Below are 24,112 nucleotides of genomic sequence, written 5' to 3'. Positions count from 1 at the left end.
TCTATTGAGGACCTTTTGCTGAAAACGGGATCCAGCGACAGCCTTTTCTCTGCGCGATCGATTTCACGGGCTACAATTGATGAAGCCCGCACAATAAAGTTGTCCAGCGTTCCTATCATAGAACCAGTTGGGGACATTTTCCCTCCCTTCACAGCCTTTGAAGACATTTTGTGGCAGTATGTGTGATCTTAGTACAGCCAGTAGGCCAATGGAGAAGAAACCCTTAAGCGACAGACAGCCTAGGTACAGGTAGCAAAAACCATAGAGGACCCAAGTCACGAGTATATATTACCTTGACAAATCGTTGAAAGTGAGTAGCTCCGTCCCGTCCTCGAGCCGTTTTCGAACGGGCTCAAACGGGCCCGCCCTTGGCCCGGGCTTAGTCCGGAGCAGCCCGCTCACGATCCCGCGACGCGGGGGCTGAGCTAAATTTAAAGTGCCTCCGGACGCGGCAATGACGGTGGCGGCTTCCGCCGCTGTGGAGCCTGAAGAATGTAGTCCTCATCTCGGCGGCCGCTAGGGTTGTAAATCTGCGGCGGCGGGAAGGCGGGAGGGCTGACACAACACCCGAGAAGCAGGAAAGATGCAGAAAAGTGCCCCCAGTAAATCTCTAACAACACAATATATATAACTTTCTCTTCGTACGATCAAGTACGCAATGCAGACCTTTCAATAATATCCACGAGTCAAAGAAGCTTGAAGAAGTGTATTTAAACATCAAGGCAACGCAAACCCAAGCATTTCGGCGATAAATCACCTTGGTCACGGGTGATTTTTCATTGACAAGCGGATATTTAAATATAGTTAATCCTTACGTGCAAAGTAAACAAAACGTGATAATTAACAGAGAAAATGGACTCATTCCAGCAACTGTCGGCCATCTTAGAATGGTGAAATGTAACAGATTCACATATTCAATATCTTTTGTTTTTCAAACACAGTGTTATACATATTAATTCTTCTACTCAAATTTCCAAGCAATATTGTGTGTTCTTAATCTCCAAAATACATATCAATAGCTTTCATCATTTATTCAGTTTCGCGTGAATCTGAATGTCAATACGTAAATCCAAATTTACCGTAAGTGTCTTATGGTGTCCATAAAAACAGTCATGTAGTATGCAAACTAATATCTCTTAATCTCAAACCTATGCCTGTCACAGCTTTTCAATAAGTTTCCATTTATAAGCAAAAATCGATTGCTGTGACAGGCGTAGGTTTGAGATTAAGAGATATTAGTTTGTATAATACACGACTTGGTCTGACATTAATTTACCGTTTACCATGTTTTCATAAACGCACAAGCAACTGCTAGATAATTGACATAATTAACATATTTACCAATTAATTAATTATGATTAACAAACAATAATAATTATTAATAATAAATGAATTACCACAAACAACAATATAAAATCGAAATATAAAATAAATACTAATAAATAAAAATTATTAATTACTTTATTCAAATTAAATTACTTCGCACCCTATTCCTCTATTAACCCTCACTCCTAAAAAAGAACACAATTAACATAATTGCCGATTAATTAATTCATAACATTTGATAACCAATTAATAAATAATTAATAAAAAATTAATTATAAATACGAATAAATAAATATGATTTATTACTTAATTATAATTAAATTGCTTCTCACCCTATTCCCTTATAACCCCACTACCCACTCCTAAACAAATAACACAATTAACATAATTACCAATTAATAAATTAAGAACATTTGATAACCAATTATTAATTAACATTTTTTTACTATACATAAAAATCAGTAAATACTTTATTATAATTAAATTACTTCCCACCCTATTACCCTATAAACCCACAACCCGCTACAGAATTAAAATACACAAAATGTAATTAACATAAAATTAGTCTCTTATAAAAACTTCCCAAAAAACAGCAATACTTATACAAACAAAATTAGATCACATACTTTTACCTAAACGAAAATACAGAACACTAATATAAATATCGATATTATTAACAACGATATCTTTACAAACGATATTACCTACTTTGATATTACAGAAAACTATATTTCTTACCTTCAAGTTGATATTCTGGTCAACAATATTCTTGCAGTCGATATTATGCCACTTCGATATTCACAACTCGATATTCTGACTGTTCATCTCTATTTTGCGTAAGGCATCTGGATTTGAAACAATACCATTCCATCTGACATTTCTGCTATTGTTTGTGATTGAGGAACGAGGCTGCCCTCGAGAGCTAGGAGCATGAGAAAATAGTCATATTCATATTTGTTCTCGACCCTCATGTCAATCAGTGTGGACTACGAGTAGAGATCTAAAAAGAAGTAATTGATGTTGCTTCAGTAAGTACCCCTTGAAACAGTGGCCACTCTTTACATCTGAAGGGATGTGGTCATTACAAGTTCTTAAATGAGATGAGAGAGAAAGATCTACCAATTGTAGAGCTACCTTAGAAGTAGTTGATATACAGTGCCCATGTTGCTGGGAAATGCCATAGGGGCCGGTTTCTTCACTCTCTATTTCTCTGATTAAAACTGAGGGTTCAAAGGATATATTGAAATCAACCCCAATTATGATGGCAGTATCTCTACAGCAAGTTGTGAGCCCTTGTGGGTTGGATGGCTGAGTCCCCTCATTTAATGTTAGTGGTGTTAATAGTGATGATATTGATGGAGGCTTGGCCTGGGGAGTGCCCAAAAGTGTCACACCATTACATGAAACAGGGAAAAAGGGGTATCAGGTTGAGCGACTTCAATATGTGATTCAAGTAAGGAACTGTCTCAAGCCCCAGTTAGTCTAATCCATCGAGGTTACTTAAGGCACAAAACCTGTTACTCCCTGCAAGCTGTAATGGGGAATTGCCTTGCTCATAAGAGGGTGTTGGGTGTCTGGAACATTAGGGTTGTAGAAATACCCTAGAGGGAGTGAACAGATCTTGGTTTGGATTTGGCCATAGGTTTCCTGCAATCTCAACGAATTTCTAACAGAGTGGGGTGTGCAAAGTTCAACACAATACAATCTCCATCAGTCTTTTTTTGACTTGCCCACCCATCATTCTTTTCTTACTATTATTATCTCATTCAAATTTGGAGGCTTCGATTTTTTATGTTTGGTATGCCAGTCCACACTTTCGTTTCGTAACTCAACCCAGGATTCTTGCTGATGTTCTTTTGGAGGGAGAACTGCAACCAGCACTAAAACATAAGGGCAGGAAGCTGGGGGAAGGTCCAATTGGTCTTTAGACGGGATTGAGTGAGCTCCAGGAAGCGTTGGTTTGACAATAACAAACTTCAATAGGCCTAGGTTCTCTTTAATCGTATGGACTGAGCACACGGAGCCACCCTCTGCCACCTGAGAGTCCAGATTTCTAGTGCCCTTTGGGGCCCTCAAGGGGCTAGCCCCCTGCTGAATGAATGAATGAATGAATTCCGATTTGTAGAGCGCACGTAGCTGCCCTGAGGTGTCCAAGCGCTAAGCATACCATCTCAGGTTGGGTTAGAGGAGACAGGTTCAGCTCCATCATTAAGTAGTGAATAGGAGCGTTTTCAGCTGTTTGATGGTAGAATTGGCATCATTAGCTGTGGCTGAGGTTGATGGTGATATCAAGACATTCTTATGGGCTTTCTCATAACTAGTCATCTTAGTAGTAATAGTATTCAGTCTGCTTTGATACAATTTAGGTGTTTCTTGAGTGGACTGAAATTTTCCTCTAAAATAGAGTAAGGCGTCTTGCAAAGCATACTAATACTAAATGGACCAGAGATTTCTGGATTAAGTGTTTGGATTGACTCAATGTGATCAGCTTTTCGCATTACAGCTGCACGGGGGGCTGGTTGGGATGGGCAATATAGGTTCTGGGATTCTTGGTGTTCCTGGAGTACCCTCAGCGGATGTTGCCAGGCTTTAGGACCTGTTTTTACAAAGGGAGCTGCGGATGGACCCAGTTTTGATTTCCTTTTCTTTTTAATTGCTAACTCACAGGGGTTGTAATTACTAGTGGCGGTGGCTAGAATTAGGGCCGGGGGAAAAGCCAAGCCAAGAGTCAGGTGTAACTGCCACAGAACTGGATATTGGTGCAGGGTCTCCTTCCCCTCCCTCAGGCCCAGGGACAGTTGTCGTACTAGATGATTTTCTTCCAGGGTCCATCTCGGGAGCAGGTTTTGCACTTTGTGGAGTGGACAGTGGTAAAGTGAGACGGGTGAGGCCACCTCCCAACGCTAGAGACAACCATCGTCAGCCAACTGGATCTTTTTGGACACCACACTGACAGCCCGTACTAGAAATGAGACTGTTGCTGAACTGATAGAAACAGTCCAAAAAAGGCTAATTATGGAGCAGGAATCAGACAGAAATCTAAGTCAATCACATCCAATCAGGGTGGGTCAGGCAAAACAAGGATGAAGGGTAAAGGATAAATGATGAAGACTGCCACCAGGAACTTACCTCCACCCCGGTCATCAATAGGTGTGGGCAAAATTTCTGCGAAAACGGCAAAAAAACTCAGCAAGCATGCGGAATTCCGCGAGCTATCGGAATACATTTTTGTGACAGGAGCATCGTGCCAGAATAAATCCTGCCCAGCATATATTTTTATCCAAGAAGATGCCACTGCTTTTTGCAATAACTCTACTCAACTTGAGTACTAATATCTAATCAGTAAGTGCTATCTCGTTGGGTAAATGAATAGTGCCTTTCCTACACTAAAGCTGCAGGCCAGAAGAGTTGTCTCCAGTGACCATGTAAATGTAAATGTGTTTCGATTTATATAGCGCACTTTAACCAAGGGGCCTCAAGGCGCTTGCTTAGGGAACCCGTCCTGGTATTCCCCTGTGAGATACCCCGGCCGGGAATCAACAAGGTGAAAGCCAGGCATCCCGCCGCGAGGGGCCGTAGTGGAGATTAAGCAAGCTATTGCCCAGAGTCGCAGAGTGTGACCCCGTGAGTCGAGTAGGCACCAGAGCGAGAATTGTCGACTCCGTGGAATATTTGAGCCCGAGACCGGCGAGGCGGGGAATCGAACCCTGGTCCACGGCCGATCTCAGCTTCTGGGTCTGCCGCCTCTAACCACTGAGCCACGCTTCTCCACTAACTCCACTAATGTGTGTCTGTAACTTTGCCACGGTGCCGATAGTAGTCGAGGTCCCTTGAGTGAGTTGTCCATCATAGTGGGTAAAGGTCGGGAAGACTTTTCATACCACTAGTGTATGTGAGGTGGGCCAAACGGGCAGGGCTTCTATGCGAGTTCACATGCCTCTTGTTTATAAATGGTCAGAGAGAGACCAGAGCAGCAGATGAGGAGAAAAAACTTCCTGGTCACAAGAACTACACGGGGATTGCGCTCGAGAAACTTATGGATGCAAAGACCTCCATTAAGGATTACAGCTCATTTTGGATGGTAGATGTGGGGAGAAAGCACACCTGCCCAGCCTCGACTGAGCTCACAAACGTTTTGGGCTGAATAATGCGTTACTGAATTTGAGTTGCAACTCAGGCACCTGCTTTATTTATATCTGTAAGTGCTTCCTGTTGAGGTTTAATTTTTGTGACAGGAGCATTGTGCCAAAATGAATCCTGCCCTCGTCTACAGACCTACCGGCCCCTGAACACCCTTCGCCACCACCATCACCAACTTCATCGTACCCCACGCCATCACCTCAACAAACTACATACTCATTGGAGACCTAAACTTCCACGTCGACAACCCTAGCGACCCCAACTCCACTATCCTTTGTGACAACCTCGCCACTATTGGACTTAAACAACTCGTCAACACACCAACCCACAGAGCAGAACACACCCTCAACCCCATCTTCGTGGCAGGAAACAGCTTCCAATTCAAGGACACAATACAGCCGCCATAGAAAGAACAATACTGCGTACACTTCACCATTAACAAACTGAAGGCACCCAAACCAGCCCCACGCCCTCAACAAAGGAATTGGAGCAAGGTTACCGATGAGCAACTTAACTCCACCCTCACCCAAGACAAAAACACCTGGGCACCTGACACAAATGACGCAGCCAGAGAACTCCACACATGGATCTCCAACTGCGCAGATGAGCTCACCCGCTGCGCAACCCAACAATCAACGCCCCAGGAAAGCCGCCTGGTTCACCACCTCTTTCCAAGAAGCCAGATGCACCTGCAGACACCTGCAGAAGAACTTGAGAAACACCAAGACAACCAAAAACCACACCACCTACAAGGACGCCATGACGGAGTACCACAACCAGATCAGAGCCACCAAGGAGAACTTCATCCACAACAAAATCCTCGCCAACTCCACCAACTCCAAGTAACTCTTCAGTGTCATTCAAGAATTCACCAACCCACACAGCGAAGCCACAGACATCACCCCATCCCAAGACCACTGCGACAAGCTTGGAATCTTTTTCCACCTTAAGATAAAAAAACTCTAAGACAATTTCATCGACCATCCACCAGGTGCCAGAGATGGCCCCCCGTGCCCTAGAAACACAAGCCTGCCTACCATCTCCAACTGGACACCGATCACAGCCAAAGACACTTCCTCAACCATGAAAAGCATCCACTCTGGGCCCCAACTGATCCCTGCCCCCTCACATCTACCACAGAGCCGTGGCCACCATCACACTTGAACTACAAAGCACCATAAACACCACCTTCAAAACAGGCACCTTCCCAGACGACTGGAAACGCGCAGAAGTCAAACCTCTATTTAAGAAGCCCACAGCTGACCCCACTGACCTCAAGAACTATCGGCCCATCTCACTCCTCCCCTTTGCAGCCAAAGTTGCAGAGAAAACAGTCAACAGGAAACTGACACGATTCATTGAAGAGAATGCCCTTCTCGACCCATCCCAATCCGGATTCTGAAGCAACCACAGCACATCCACACTGTCTCCCACAGCACACTATTCGCCAGACTACATGACGCAGGCATACAAGGAACAGCCCTGGACTGGATCTGATCATTCCTCACCAGAAGAAGCCAAAGGATCAGACTACCACCCTTTCTCTCCGACCCCATGAAAATCACCTGCAGTGTCCCACAGGGTTCAACCCTGAGCCCCACCCTCTTTAACGTCTACATGGCCCCCCTCGCAGCCATCGTCCAACAACACGGCCTCAACATCGTATCCTACACTGACGACACCCAGCTCCTCCTCTCCCTCACCAAAGACCCCACCACTGCCAAAGTGAACTTCGAGAAAGGAATGCAAGACATCGCAGTCTAGACAACCAACAGCTGCCTGAAGCTCAACGCAGAGAAGGCAGAAGTCCTCGTCCTCAGTCCCATCCCTTCTGCTTGGGACAGCACCTGGTGGCCGACCACCCACCTACCCCCTCAGACAACGCCAAGAACCTCAGCATTGTACTGGATTCATCACTCACCATGAACCGCCAGGTCAATGCTCTCACCTCCAGCTGCTTCAACACCCTCCACATCCTCGGCAAGACCTTGATGTGGATCCCCCCTGAGTCAAGGAAGACAGTCACCCACACACTCATCACCAGCAGACTGGACTATGGAAACGCACTCTACGCCGGAATCAACAAGTCCCTACTCTGCAAACTCCAGACAATACAGAACACTGCTGCCAGACTCATCCTCGGGATCCCACGCCACAAACACATCAATCAACACCTACGAAGTCTCCACTCACTCCCCATGGAGAAAAGAGTCACTTTCAAAATCCTCACTCATGCCTACACAACAACGGACCCAAATACCTCACTGACAGAATCAACTTCCACGTACCCAAAAGAAACCTCAGATCTTCCAATCTCGCACTGGCCGAAACCCCACACATCCACAGAGCCAGAGCAGGCGGAAGATCCTTCCCTCACATTGCAGCCAAGACCTGGAAAAAGCTACCGGCAGACATCAGACATGCCTCCTCCTTGAACACCAGGAAGACCATCATGACCTAGCTCATCAGCTAAACAGATCTGAGCCCCCCCCCCCATCAGTACCTTTAGACCCTCACAGGTGAGTAACGCACTTACAATTCCCTGATTTATTGATTGAATCCAGTAGGACTGTGTATTTAGAACAACAAAACTTCATAATACAGAGACTGAGTCTTCTTGTGTAATCAGTAAATGTTGGACGTGTCACCAAGAAAAGATACAATATTGCATTTTCAATCATTTATAGAAAAGCTCTAATCTTTGCAAATAAATCATGAACTGTGATTGTAAGAAAGATAACATACATTATTGTAATGAACATCATTAGAAAAGTGAAAAATACAAACAATTCAATCATGGTAATTGCTCTTAACGTTGCTAATGTTACTCCTCTTTACTTCCAGCCTCTAAGCTAAAAAGAGATCATATCGGGAGTATCCATCTGCATGGTCTGTTGAAATCACCTAACCCCATACCTTGGTAGTGTATGTCAGGAAGCCAAGATTTGAGCATCCATGGATGCATCTCCATGTGTACAGCTGTCTTCCTTCTCAGTATGAATGTTGGGGACAATGGCCCTGCATCTTTCAGCAGCTTTCCTTGATGACTCCTGCAGAAGTGCACCTCTCACCAACTTCAACAAAGATACAGGTTTTATAATAAAACATTAAGCTAAACACACTGTGTCAGTGGCATAGAACACCATTTTAATTAGACTGAAGCAGAAGAGTTTTAGAGCACAGAAAAAAAACAATGCTTCATGTTCTGAATGTGTGCGAACCTGGAACTAACTATGCAGACTACCGGGCGTCAGCGCTTACAAGGAAGAAATGCATGCAAGAGTCATTCTTGCAATACAAAAACATGTGCGGATCACCATTAGAAAATGAAGCTAATTTTACATGAGAATTCAAATGGAAGCTAAATCCAAGCTGCATAACAGGGCATTAGTAATTTTATCCACTAATCAAAGAATGGCCATATCTTGTACCTCTGATTGTTGGTAAGCAGGGTAACTTGCCTGTTTAAAACTGTCTGAAGGTTTTCTCGGACCTGTTGGAATGCTTGGGCTTGTTGTTTCATCACTAGATGAAATGCTGTTGCCCATTGGCCAACTGCTTAATCATGTCCTCCAATGATATGGGTTGTGTAATGATTGTCAAGATAGTGTCCCACTTCTGGCATCACTGTGACTTTGTTCACAATCACTACGGCATCCAAATAATAGGGTTTGGAATTAGATTTATTTTGCCAGATCATAATGCATACAGTCTGTGAAGATGAGTTCTTGTTATATCGTCTACTCTTTTGGCAGTCACATGATTCGTTCTCTCTCCCAGTTTCTCTTAGTAATCCCCAACTAAATGATTCCGTAGAGAGTGGATTAAGAATCTGGGCTCCTTTGGTATCCCAACTCGTAAACTTCACCCGGTGGTACTGTCTCCCTTTTTATTATGTCCTCAACTGGGCACAATATCTCCTGATCATCCGCACATTCCACAAGTTACTTGTGCACCCCATCCCTGTGTACCAACCATCAGGGCCTAATAACTCAGGGGGATATTATCAAGAATGGCGTTAGAAATTATCGCTGGTTTAGCAGCAGAAAACTGCCACTAAATCGGCTATAATGGGTTTGATAATATGCCCTTGAGAATTCCAATAGAAGTCCATGTTCTGGTGTGAACATGGGCTTCTATTGGAATTTTCCATGGCATGGTATCAAGCCCATTATCACTGCTTCAGTGGCAGTTTTCTGCTGCTAAACCGGCGACAATTTTAACGCCGTCCTTGATAATATGCCCCTTGGAGAATTGACCAGCTGGAGGCAACAACCCCCTTCTTGGGCCATGGTGTTTGGGACTGCCTACCTCCTCTTGGCCACCAGATCAAATGCATTTATTCTTTGGTTCATGTGAGTCCTCAAACTCCACCTCTTTTAAACCATCATCTTCTACCTCACTATTCGTAGCTCCACTGTGTTCCGGCTACTTGCTCCAACCACTAATTTCTCCATCTGGATCACCAACCTCTCTCCTCTCAACTTGCATTCCAATGCCTTCCTCCTCTCTCCTCTGGACTTGTCTGTCCTCCCTTTTAACTGCACCTATTCACTGCAATCGCCCTCCTGCCTCCTGTAGACCATTAATTTCCTTCCCCTTTTTGAGGGGAGCATAGCTGAAAATCCTGCTATCATTGTCCTCCTCATTAGAAGCTGAAACTCTGAAGGTAATATTTTAGGGTGTCTGAGATTTTGTGTCTGGGGTTCAGCTCCCACAAATAACATGGTAACGGGGATTCGTTGTGTAAAAGTACATCCTCTTTGGTAAGGGTCCAACAAAAGTACTTCCAGTACTTTCCCAGCCCTTTATGTCCTGTCAAAGGGGGAATTAAGTTTTTGGAGCTCTGCCAAAAGTTCTGATCCTGAAGACTCCAGAGTAGTGAATTGATGTGTGTCCTTGAATGATTTGCAGTACAAGTATGAATATATTGAACTGATTTTTGTATGGTGTATGTATTTGTGATGTATGTTGAACTATGTGATTGAGGGATGCGTTGCTGTTTCTGCTGTGAATTGTTTGGACATGCAATGTTTGTGGGCTCAGTTGGTGGATTGAAAACGGTTGTGTTGATTTATTATTCATATTTGTAAACCATTGTTTTGTAGTTTTTATATAGCACGAACGTGACCTGAAGGTATCAGAGCGCTTTACATGAGCACTAGTTGCATTACTGATAGACATATTCATTTTTTTGGGCACAAGTAGATTTGGGGATTGGCCCAGAATCACAGGATGTTTGAGCCTCCCACTAGACTTGAACATGGTTTCCTAGCTAGCTTCACACTTGGCCGTCCTAGCCATTAAGTGGCACCTTCTCCCCTAATTTGAAGTTCTATGAGTTCTATTGGTTATCAGATTTGTATCAAGCAATTCTCTTGTGATATATATTGGTTTTACCTGTCTGTATAAAGTGGCGTGTAGAGCAAGACACTGCATGCACAGTGATAGGGATTCAGCAGTAACAAGTTTTCTTTTCAGGTTGCATGCCTATTTTGGGTTGGTGATTTCTGATCTTGAGTGTATTGGAGCAAGTGTACTGACTAGATGGGATTGTCGCTGGATGAGATTTTGCTTAGTGTCAATTATAGCTTTGAAGGAAAGCACTGTGAACCACATTTGGTTTTCCACTCTTGATTTTGAATTTTGCTCTTGCTTTTGAAGATCATGGTTTGTAATTGAATTGTCTAACTTGATTTACTGACTTTTCTTTCCTATTTAGGGTAACCAGACAAGGGTTTAGTTAGTTTCTGTCATAATTCGCTCCCTTAGCTCTCATGCCCACCACCAAGGGAGCTACCTGTGGGACGTTTGGTTTCTTACATGCTTTAGAAAAAGGCGGGGGGCAAAATTGCACCCGGTTTTGTGCCTGTTACACTAAAGTAAAGAAGAGCGTTGTGCTGACACTATGTGTTTTCCTGATATATTCTAATATTTTATTATTTATTATATCATCTTTTTTGTAGACAAAATATTTTTGTTATTTTAAAGTTTGTGCAGACAAAGTTCTAATCCATATGACATAAATGTTGTGAATAAAAAATACAAAAGTGATAGCAAACAATCCAATTAATTCATAAAATACTGAAGTACATTCCCATTTCAACGCGTTTCGGCGTAGGCCTTCTTCGGGAAGTCTGTATTCTTACACAAGAACGTTTACTATGAAACAAAAGATAAATGTCATTAGCATTTGATGTTCTACAATCTGTATCACAATGTCTTCATTATTTAAATGATTTAAATGCACTTTATCCTTGTAATTTATACAATACAGATAGATCTCTCTTAACACTAAGTAAAAATAGTCAAGCTGAGCCAAACAATTCATTTATATACATTTTAAATGTATACATATTAATACATTGCTGTACATATTTACAGTGCATGGTTGTATCTCACCAACGACCTCCTAATCTATACAATATATACGTGTGTGCTTCAAGTTGTTAATCTTGTCTAGAAAATGGTAATCAGCACAGGAATTGACAGTACATGCTTATAGATGAAACACTAGACCAATTCATATTTAACCTGGGGAGTTGATGAAATCATGATATAAAGGGGGGGAACCCAGGAAGGAAAAGGCTAACAACTTTATGTGAATTGTAACAAGAAAAAGGAATTGGCTAGTAGAAGTCTAAGAGCCTGCTGGGTGGCAGAAGACCCGCCATGCAAAATTACAAACGGGTCTGTCCCCAATGGAAATTATGAACTGAAGTGAATAGTCTCTGTAGCTGACCTGATACATGATAACCGTAGACATTATAAGTATGAAAATACCTTGAATTTGGGGTTCATAGGGGATGGCTTCAATCCGTAGGTATGTCAAATATAAATATCACCACGACTTTCGAGTATGTTGCATCATGCCTGACGGGGCCAACAAACAATTTGAAAATAAAACATGACAAAACAAGAGTGCAGTTAGTCTAGGTGAGCACAAGCTGTGTTCTCTTTTGATATATAGTACCACTAATTGTATACCTTTATGGCAAGATTTCCTCATCGTGTGTAGTTAGAACAATTAGAAGTTACGAGGATTTGTGGATGGAGGAGAAGATCATAGCCCGCTCAAAGATCACTAAAGAAAGAAATTAATAAAAGAATGCAAACACGGTATGAATTGCCGATCTTCTAAAGAAAGGAACTAATAACTAACCAACAAATGAAAAGCTCTTCCTACCTTGACTTGATAAATAGTCGCGACTGAGCATGGGGTTCTGGTTCTACTGGGGATATCTGTACTCCATCATCATTCCTGTATTAGCACCATCTGAGGGGGAGGATAGGTATATTAAATCACAGCAATCTCATTAGGCCGTGATTCACAGATAATTGACTCTGTCAGGTGGTTTAAAAACAAGGAATAATGCCCTATAGAAGCGCCAATTCTGATTTGAATCGACACAGCTATACTACGCCAAACGGGAAAAGAGAAAACTCCACATAAAGTAGGAGTATTCCAATGGCTGCCTGTCCAAACCAGTTGATTTGTGATCTTTGCATACCAGATGGAATTGGCTGACAAACTGGTGTCCATTGCATCTCTTAACGCAGATAGAAGATAGGGATAAAAACCCGAAAACTCAAGAAGATAGTACTGATGTCAAAATGACTTAGGGTGGGGAGAAAATTACTTAAGCTAACGATCGAGACCGGAGTCCCCTCTTACTAAAATGGCGGTAGTCTCAGCGGTCTCGACACAAGGGAGAAGCCCTGGAGGGCGAGCCTACACACTTACTTGGAGACGTATAACCGGGAGCATGGAGCGGGCGTCTTCCATCAGGTTCCTCGCACGGCAGAGCTAAACTCGATGGTCTATTTAAAGCGCAAGGGTCGCGCGAGAAATCAACCAATTCTCGCAATGGAACGGAGGTAAACAGACAGATTAATTATGGTGTAGCAACACTACGTGACATGAAGTAAATGTGGGCGCCATCTTAACAGAGTGTTTGATCTATAACTATTACTCTGAAAAGACGGTAAAAAGCTTCTCTGTATAATTAGACACTAGCTGATGATGGCGATAAGCTGAAACAAAAAGAAACGCCAAATAGCAGAAATTAACAATGGATCGAGTGCATACGAATCCGCACTGTTTATAGAAAACTGTCTCATTTGCAAAAATTGCCGGTAATGCGTCAGGATAAGAAATTATTGTGATCCAAGGAAGATAGCCAAAGTATTGTAGGAGAAAAAACCCTCTTAAGAAATATTCATACATATGTAAAAAGTGCCGCCATCTTGAAATAGCTACTGAAACTGTCACTGAAATGTTACACCCTATGTAGATCTAACAATGCCTGGATTGCATCTCAATAAGGCTTTTTTTCAAAAAACCGGACAAAAAAGGCAGACACTGCATTTGGGGCCGTTTCTGGTCTAGTTCTGAGAAATGATAAAAAGGGGAAAATGACATGACGGGGGAGGGGATAGAATGAACCCTAATGAAAATCCATGAGAATGGCTGGACAAATGTGCAACTTGAAAATTAGAAATGGGGTTCCACCTGGTACTTTTACATATGAGGTCAATATGTCTTGAATGTATCATCTATAGGCACAATTCAGTTGCAACACATAGGAAATGTCTGTATTCAAAGAATAATTGAGATACATCAAATACAGTGTGTAGCCATATTTGAGATTCATGTTATGGCCTGTTCCCACAGTATTTCTGCATTCAATCCTGTTACTGCAGTCCCCAATAGAAAAATCCAGTATACCTCACGTAGTTTCCGAATCTTGTCTAGATCTAAACCTGTCTTCGGGTGTATCCTCTCTAGGATATACCAGGACATATTATCTGGTGCATGATTTTGCTCTAGGTAATGGGTGACCATGGGGGCTGTTACTTTGCGTGTCCTGATTGCAGACCGATGTTCTGTGAGTCTAACATTCAGTGCCCGGTCTGTTTGTCCCACATAGCCTTTCTTAAAAGGACAAATAATTAAGTAGATCACATTTGAACTCTTGCAATTGTTAAGATCTCGGGGTTTGATAAGTTGTTTATTGAATAGCAAAGTAGGGCCTTGTATCACTGAAGCACACGATTTGCAGTTTAGACAACTGAAGGTGCCTGAAACTAGTTGTGTATTGGTCAGGGATTGTTGCCCACTTGAAGTTCTTATTGCCATACGTGATCGTACAATATGATCTTTTAAAGATTTTTTCCTTTTATAAGCGAACATTGGTTTAGGTAACTGGCCCTCCTTAGGTATATTCACATTTAGTATGTGCCAGTGGGCACATACAGTTTGTCTAATTCGTTCGTTAAGAACTGAGTGTTTGGTGATGAACACTAAGTTGGGGGTTGTTTTATCTGTACTTGGTGCCAACAGACGCTGGCGATCATAAAAGCAAGCCCGCTTATATGAGTCTCGAATTATTTTCTTAGGATATCCTCTGGCCAAAAATTTTGATTTCATCGTAATTGACTTGTCATCGTAATCTGATAAATTAGTGCAGTTACGTCGTAACCGAAGAAATTCACTGAATGGTACACTGTTTTTCTGTATAGTCGGATGGTAACTGTCATAATGAAGTAATGTGTTTCTTGCTGTGGGCTTAACGTATAAGTCCACAGCAAGGGCTCCATCCTGATGTTTGATGACGACGTCTAGGTACTATACTTGTGTCCTGTCTGCATGGTGAGTAAACCTAATATTTTTATCGCACAGATTTATCCATTGAAGAAATTCATCTAGGTAGTCTTCATTATCAATCCAAATAAAAAATACATAATCTATGTATCGTGACCAATTGGTCACTGATTCATGGAATGGTGTAATTTCATTGAAGATGAACTGGTTTTCAAAAAGAGATATGTAAATATTAGCAATCGTAGGAGCGCATGAAGCACCCATGCTGACTCCTTGCTGTTGCTTAAAAAGATTGCCATTAAATTCGAAGATGTTGTCCAATAGCACAATCTTCAGACATTCTAGAACAAATAATGTTGGACAAATGATATTATATTTTTGTAAAAGCCAGTGTGTTGCTTCCAGAGCTCCCATGATGGGGATATTGCTGTATAGTGCTTCTATATCCATAGTGACTAACAGCTGGGAGGTATTGCAGAATATTACATTTTCCACTTGGTTAATAATGTGTCTGGTGTCCTGTATATATCCCGGGATGTGGGAGATGTTTGGGCATAGGATAGCGTCCACATATTTAGCCAATGGCTCCGTGACTGAGCCAATGGTGGTCACTATGGGCCTTAAGGGACGGTCCAGGCAGTTTTTATGTACCTTCGGAATTCCTTAAATGCTGGCTAGTTTGGGATTAGTTACATTTAGATATTCCCATTCCTTTTTACATATCTCACCTTCCCTTAGGGCTTTGTCTGTAAGTTTTTTGATTTTAATCTTCATCTGAGTAGTAGGGTCTCTGATTATTGGTGCATAAAATCGAGCATCGCTTAACATGTCTTCCATTTTGGAAACGTAGCTAGAGGTATCATAAACTACGATCCCCCCACCCTTATCGCACGCTTTTACCATAAGATTCTTATGTGCTTTGATGTCTTTTAAAGCTATATACTCTGCGACAGTAAGGTTGAAGGGTGTTTTAGGGGTAAAATTGGTAATATTCGTGAATTTGTCATAAATGATTTGTTCAAATCAGGCAACCTGAGGTGGTAATTGATCTACTGTTGGGGTGAAAGACGATTTAGGTCGTAATCCTGACCGATTGAGCACCTCTGATGTCTCTTCTTGTCCTAGGAAAAAGAATTTAAGCCTAATCTTACGTAACAAGGACTGCAAATCTCTAAATAAATCAAATTTATTCAGTCCAGAATGTGGAGCGAATGTCAGTCCTTTAGATAGAACAGAGATGGTGGATACTGATAGGTTTTCTTCACTTAGATTGAATATTGGCAAATGATCTAATTTCTCCAGTATCGGTTGTTTCTCGTTTCTAGATACTGTTTGTTCATCATAGGTTGATGTGCTGGGAACTGGCTGAAATCCTGTGTTGGAACATTCTGAAAACGGGGTTGATATTGTGGCCTCCAATTGCCACGTCTCATTTTGCGATTCCCTAAAAAAGGGGGTCTGTTTTGGTATCTGGTGTTTGGTCTAACTTGTTGGTAACTGTCTTCATCATAAGCTCCATCACCATCAGATCCAGATGATTCAGAGAAGGTGTTAACTCTTTTGCCAAATTTAGATGGTCTGTTTCCCCAGATATCTATAGGGCCTTCAGAATTAGTAAAGTAATGGTCTGAAAGATAAGGGTATGTGGTCTCTTTTTTGAAGAAATGGATATCTTTTTGCAATTTATCCGTTTTTCTTTTGATCAAATAATCTGAGTAAGAATTCAGATCTTTTTCTACGTCTTCTAATTTTTTCTTCACATCTTCTACTATACCTGAGCTTTTAATTTTCTCTTCCAGATATGCTATTTCTTTTGCCAATTGCTGTAGTATACCCTTAGATGTTTCTACAATTAACATCATGTAGTCCCTGGAACAGCGGTTGGATATTAAGGCCCAGCGTTCCAAAAACTCCCTGATGTGCACAAATAAACCTGGTATGTTGCGTACCCTGAGGCCCTGCGGGATGACTCCTGCTTTCAAATATTGGAGCATGAAGTGTCCATGTTGTTCTATCCGTTTTAATTTTTTTCTTAACCCCAATAAGGTGTTTATGTCATCATTTTTATCTTGTCCTAGGGTGGAAGATTCACTGAAGGAAACTGTACTTCCTACCATGTTGGCATATGTTTCGTCTGAAAAACCAAAAGTTGGTAATTTTGTCATAAAATCGAAAACAACAAGGGAAATTTATATCACTAAAAGGAGGTGAGATAAATGTTAAAATTACAAGGAGAGTAAGGTGAATATGTGCTGGCTCTACCCGACCAAATCACATAGGTGAAATGGGAGAGATCAACTGTGTTTGATGCTATAATTCTAATTGTCCATTGGATCAAAATAATAAAACTGTGAACAAGCCCCTCAAGGACCAGCCTTGAGTATACTAGATTTGGAAGTAAGGGGACCCTGCCTTATGAGATAAACCCTAGCAAGGAAACAATACTTTAGAAAAAAGGGGGTGGGCAAAATTGCACCGGGCTTTGTGCCTGTTATACTAAAGTAAAGAAGAACGTTGTGCTAATGAATCAACTGACACTATGCGTTTTCCTGATATATTCTATTTTTGTATCTGATTTGGCTGTTTTTCGACAATGTTTCCTTTTTGGATGACATGTTTTCATGAATTTTGAAATTTGATCATAAAATTAAATAAATGTTTTGCTAAATAAATAGCCTAGCCCCGCAGTACTTGTGGGCTGTGTGGGTTATAATTAGGATTCAAGCCAAGTTTGTTCTGTTTCTTCAATTGTTGAGGTCCAGGCTGGCCAGTGGTTAGGACCCATAACCTTTCTGAGCACACGCTGATTGAGATCTTGGCGGAGGAGATTACTCCGTCAGAAATGTGACGGATATCCCCTTCGCCGTATTATGATCCCATTATATACAATGAAGATCGTAATACGGCAAACAAGATATCCATCACGTTTGTGACAGAGTATTCTATCTACTGAGATCTAAATAAGGCCCTAAGAGATGAATGAGAAGGAGAGTTCCACATAGAAAATAAGTCTCACCTGAATATGAGTGTTTAGCTTAAGTTTCAGAAGAAGAAGATTACATTTTGTTGGATTACTATACATTTATGAACCAACACCAGTGCAAATTTGACGGTGAATGGGAGACTGGTTTTAAACAGAAGAACCACCTTTTACTGAATTAAGAGACTTTTTCAGATAACATTTTTGAAACTGGTGTTGAGCAAAGAGAACTGAAAATCTAACTGCATTAATTTTTTTGAAGATCTTTTAAAAAGAAACTGAGAAGTATATTTAGATTTTTTATAATTGTTTTAGTAAAATAAGAAAAAAAGTAATATTGTTTTAAGGAACATTTTATCGATGTGTGGTTTTTGCCTCAATAGAAGATGGAGCACAGCAAATGCAGTAAAGTGGTAGGGTTAGTGTTGAAAATAATAATATTAATAGTGTTAGTGAGACTGTTGTTCTGCTTCCTTACTCCTCTGGTATATGCTTCAGATCATGCTAAGCATGCGAAGATTGAGCTTACTACTAAAATGAAATTAGCTAAAACATGAAGTACCAGGTCATAAGGAAAATGTGATTAGTTGATTTAAGGATAATATGAATACTAAAATGTTTAGAGAATGTGTAGCTATGATGAAGGGTAGTCAATGTTATTTTTGTGCTCACCTTTCGGCATCAGCGGGAGAGGGTTCCACATATGTACAGCTTCATATTTCTTATTTGTTTTACTGCAATATATACATAACGATTTTTTAACATCGATGAGCTTCCTTCTCCTTATTTGATTGATTCCCTAGTTTCTATAGAGGATTTGCCTATTAGAAAAGACAATAGAGAAATTAAATGTAATGAACGTTTGAAATTGGTTGCATAAATAAGAATAATGCTAGTATTAGTGATCGTGATGTGTGGCTTTTGAGTGGTGAACAGTATAATTTTATTAGAAAATGGAATGAGAGAGGAGTTAAGATTATGAGAAACTGAGATGAACAGGAGGTTGCGACAGATGAAAGAAGAAGAGGAATTCAGGTTGTTGTATTTACATCCTAGACTGCGAATGGAACAGGAAAGAAAAGTTAAGTTGTGCCTGGTAAGGTATAGTTCTTTAAAGGGAGGTAAGGTAGAATTTGTAGGAGAAAGTTGTGCGATAGAATGTATGAAGTTAATGGAGATTATTTGAGAGGTGGAGTCTATTTGAAAGGGAATCTATGTTTCCTGTGGGAAAACTACTTACTTCAATTTGCCAAGAGATTGGGTTGGGTCATGTTTTTTAGCCTCTTTGTTTTCTAGATAATATCATATGACTGAATTAGATTAGCTAGTGACCATAGCTTGAGAAGAGTGAGACATGCTTTAGGACAAGTAGTTTTAGATGTATTAGGTGCCATAATTCCTTCTGTAAGGGTGGCAATGAATGATGCAAAAATATGGGATTTTTCTACAGTTGTAGATAGACCTCAGGGTCATTTAAGCAAGTAAATACAGAAATGATAGCTATTAGGGCTATGATGATGCAAAATCATCTTGCATTAGATATTAGATGTTCTCTTGGAGAAAGAGGTTGGAGTAGGTAAGGTGCTAAAAGTTAAGAGATTCTGCAATTTTCTGAATAGTAGTAGAATTATTGATTCTTCTGTGACTAAGCAAACTAACTTTTTGCATGAGATTAACGAGTTTGATGGTCCTAGGATCGCTGTACTAATGGTATGACAGCCACCACCCTGGCAGTCCGAATGCTGTATTAAAGTGGTGGCGGTGGGACTGCCATAACACAGCCACTACTTCCAGGATCCAGGATCCAATGGCAGCGGTGGTAATTGCCGCAGTGCACAGATTTTAACCTACCTTTCCACCAACCATAACATGGCCGGACCCCGCCATGAAATGCTTGGAGGAAAGGAATAAAAGGGGGCCTCCAACAGGGCCCGTGGTAAATCTATCCATGCCGGTGTGTGGGGGGGGGCACATAATGTGTCCCCACAAAAGTGCATGGTCAGGTGTGCACTGTGTGGTATGCAGAACATGCAACACCATGCACAGACATGCTGAAGGTGATTTCATGGCAGTGGTTTGCTGTTTAGGCTCTCCTATGAGGCAAACATACCTGCCGCCATGGCTTGGCAGCCCTACAGGAAGACTACCAAACTCGTAATCAGTGCCTAAATCATTTGAGGAACCTGGCTTATGGGAAACTATATGTTAATGAGTTAGGGAAGAGTTTTGGCAAGGATGGTGAATGGCTAGGTAGTATAGGTATAATATTCATAATGTTTGTGCAATTGTTCATTTTCCTTTGGCAAATCTTTCAAAGTGTATGATTAATAGATACAGAAACAAAGGTAAAGGTGAAAATAGTTTGAAGAAAAGGAAATGATCAATGGATATGGAATTAGAGAGTCTTAAGGATCAAGTCTACAAACATATGAAAATGGTGGAGGAGAATTCTTGTAAGCAATTAAAGATTATGATGATGTCTACTAACGCGTAGCTGATTAATCAACTCTTATTAATGTGTTTTTAGTGATTATATAAGTAAAAAGAGGAGTAGTTTTAAAAGCTTTTTCTAAAAGCACAATTTTGGATGTCAATCTATTTTTATATGCTAATAATTTTTAAGATGAATCTAGTCATAACTGATGAATTATTAATGTAAGACAATTTTTATTAGGTGAACTCTGTTTATTAGTTTTGTGCCACATTGAACAGAGACACCATTTTTATTAATATGGATGCTGTTTTGGTTTTCAATTCATTTTGCTCCTACACATTTCCCCTCCTAAACAATGCCGCAATGTATGTGTTCTCTCCCAGTAAATCTAAAAGCAGGATGGTTACCCAAAAAAAGGCCTCTTTCTTAATTTTTATATACTCCATACAATTCATGCTTGACATGTTTTTTATTAGGTTGCCCAGAAGCGATCCACAGTTTAACCTGTGGAATTGTGTATAGCATGTTAGTTGATTGTTACAAATTTCTCAAGCTGGTACATCAACTGTTTAACACCATATTTTGAATTAGCGCACTTTGTTGTTTTTGTACATTTAACTTTTTCATTAATGATATGTCTCATGTCCAATTGCTAACTAGAGATATACAGCTTGAATCGCATCATTTCGTGCATTTTCAGGTGACATTGTAATGGATTCTTGCACGTTGGCAGAATTGTTGAGTTGCCTTTACTGACCTTCTTTTCTTGTTCATTTTCTTCTTGAGTCCCCTTTCTACTTTTCTGGATTCAGAGGAGTTGTGTCCCCTCCTCTCGTTTCAGCTGTGGGCAGAATGTTTACTTAAGCATGCGTGTTTCACTATTGTAGTGTAGTTCCTATTTTCATAATAGGCTGTGGGCATTGGAATAACATTATCAGCAGTGTAGACGTAGGACTAAGGTCTTCTAGGTCTCTACTGACTATGTTAAACTTAATTTAGGTTTGCGCCAGCTAGCACAGAGGTCACTGGAAACTTTCTTGAATGAATAGGGAGGGATGACGTTCCCTGGCTCAGACAAGAAGGGATTCAGTTTCCGACAACCGCATAAACATGACAACTTTGCTCCCTCAGAATAGGAGTGTATCTCTAGAGTCATGTGAAAACAATAGACAGCTATTTCACTTAGTCAACAGTGCATACCAGAGTGCAGAGAAATAGAGAGACAGGCGTTTTCAATAAAAGGTGTTATTTATTCAGCAGTCTTCTTTCTCATGCAAGAGAAATGAATTGCCACAATTGCAATACTTAAAGTAAAGTAAAGTGCGTACAGCAAAAGTAGTATTAGGAAATAATACTGTAAAAGCATTGATATGGTTTCTTAGCCATATGATACTTTAAAATGGATAAAATATATACATACACAAATACATTGACTAACGTACCCAACTGATGCTTCTAACTAAGCCTACCCCGATGTACCTGACCTAAGCCTAATACTTGGGAAGGGATGAGTAAGTAGCAGTTTAAGTTAAGTTGGTTAAGATAGTTTTGCCAAGAATCTGCATCAAGAATTCTCTTAAGGGTTTAGTCAGCTCCGTACCTTGGTAATAGAATGTGGGAGGTCTGGTATCTCTTTCCTCAGGACTCGATCTCCCAGCCACCCGCAAGAGTAGGCTGGAAACACCGGAGCTGGATTTCCTCAGTTGGAGAAAAAGACAGCGTCTCTCTCAGTGCGTCAAACGGGATGGGCGGCTTCCGTGGGCTCTCGCATCAGCAGGGCTCTCGAGCAAGTAGATGGCCGCTCTGCTCCAAACCACTGTGTGTTTGCTTAAGGGACTGTTGGTGTTTTATACCTGGAAGGTGCCAGGTTTAACGTAAGGTTGGACATAAGACGTCACTAAGAACTAACAGTTCTTTCTGGACTTCAGGAGTTCTTGTTCAAATCAAAACAAAAGCAGGGGGGATTTTCCCGGGCTGCTGGAGGCTTGGTTTGTTTAAAGAACGTGTTGTGCTTTCTAGGAGTCGATGGGAGTAACCGTGCTGTGCTTTGGACTGCATGGGCTATTACTGAATATGGATCTGATTCGTATGCCTTTATCAGGATATTATTGATTGTAACCTCACAAGGGCATAAATCGGGAATATCGAATTAGGGTTCTAGATATAAACACGACACTATGTGCTGTTAGATTCACTGCTTTTCTCACACCAGGGGAAGTTGGAGAGCCTAGTTTCTTCAGCGAGCACCATACAAGGCTTACTACGGTCGTGCTTAGCTTTTGCAGCGGAGGTTTGGTAAGTGGAGTTGAAGCTTTTCTTAGATCGTAATAGCAATCACCTATACTTCAAGTGGCAACGTACATGAGTCCATGTGTCATTTTGCTTCACAGTTCAAGTCATTTCCGTGATGTCGGGGAGGTTTACACCTTGCAGTACTTGTTTGGAATATTAGTTATCTGACCGGGAGACGTACGGTGCTGACAGCGTTCCTTCCTTGAGCTTCCAGTGTAGGTTTGGTAAGTTTACTATCATATGAGCACTTGTTGTAGTATTCACGTTTAGAGGGGACACGTTTGTGTAACTTTCTTTTTATTTTGGATATAGAAATTTTAACACACACAGCAATTTCTCAGCTGGTGACTGGTCCCCTGATCGTGTAGTCTGGAGGTATTTGGTTAATCTTAGGCATGAGTGTGATGAATACTCACTTATGGGATTTCACTGTGATTTACATTTTAGCTTGGGGAGATTGCCAGTTCTCATTACGCACCATGCATGGAGGTATTGGTTTCATAGACTCCACTTTTTGATGAGGAGCACGTTGGGTGACGGTATAGTTTGGGTCCTTCATCCTATACTTTTCTGATGTTTTTATGATTTCTTTAATTCTTTAAACTTTACTAAGCAGAGCTGTCTTCCTTATTTTTGCTGAAAGATATTCAGGAATTTTTAAAACATGAAGTATTCATATTGTCATAATTTATTTGTTTGTAGATTCCCCTGAAGAAGTGCTTTTTTAATGCCCAAAATGCATTGGGGTGTGTGTTATCTACGTGGGAACTGCATGATTGTCATCGAAATTCATGTGGAATGGTTTTCCTATAAAGCACCTGCGTTTGTACAATAAAATACGAAGGAGTTAAACTCGGTGCTTCAGGGATGATATACTGATGGACTTCCGCATATTGAAATTTTGCTTTTGTTCTGAGTTTTGTATGCATACCATTTAAGCCAGCTTTCTATTAGCATATACATTGGTAGACACTCTTTGAGTGCACAACAGTAGTGCACCTTGTGTCTAGGGCACAGGCCCTAGTTTTCTCCATCTTTCTAAAAGTGGCGTTTTCAGACAATTTCAAAAATACCGTTACTAAAAGGTGTGTTATTAAATACTCAAATCTCAAGCTATTCCCAATTGAAATTTATACTTGTAAAATGGCACAAAGCAGCTCTAATGAGAGTCTATGGGAGAGCTAGTCCTTGCACTACTGAGAAACGAAATACACAGTATTTCACTATCAGGACATGTAAAACACACCTCTACATGTGCTACCTTTCACAAACACTGCACCATGCCCATGGGGGTACCTTGGGCCTATCTTAGAGGTGACTTACAATGAAGAAAAGA

This window comes from Lissotriton vulgaris, chromosome 2_1, assembly GCF_964263255.1.
Source record: "Lissotriton vulgaris chromosome 2_1, aLisVul1.2, whole genome shotgun sequence".
Lineage (NCBI taxonomy): Eukaryota > Metazoa > Chordata > Amphibia > Caudata > Salamandridae > Lissotriton > Lissotriton vulgaris.
The sequence above is the reverse complement of the archived record's forward strand: the minus strand, read 5'-3'. Positions refer to the sequence as shown.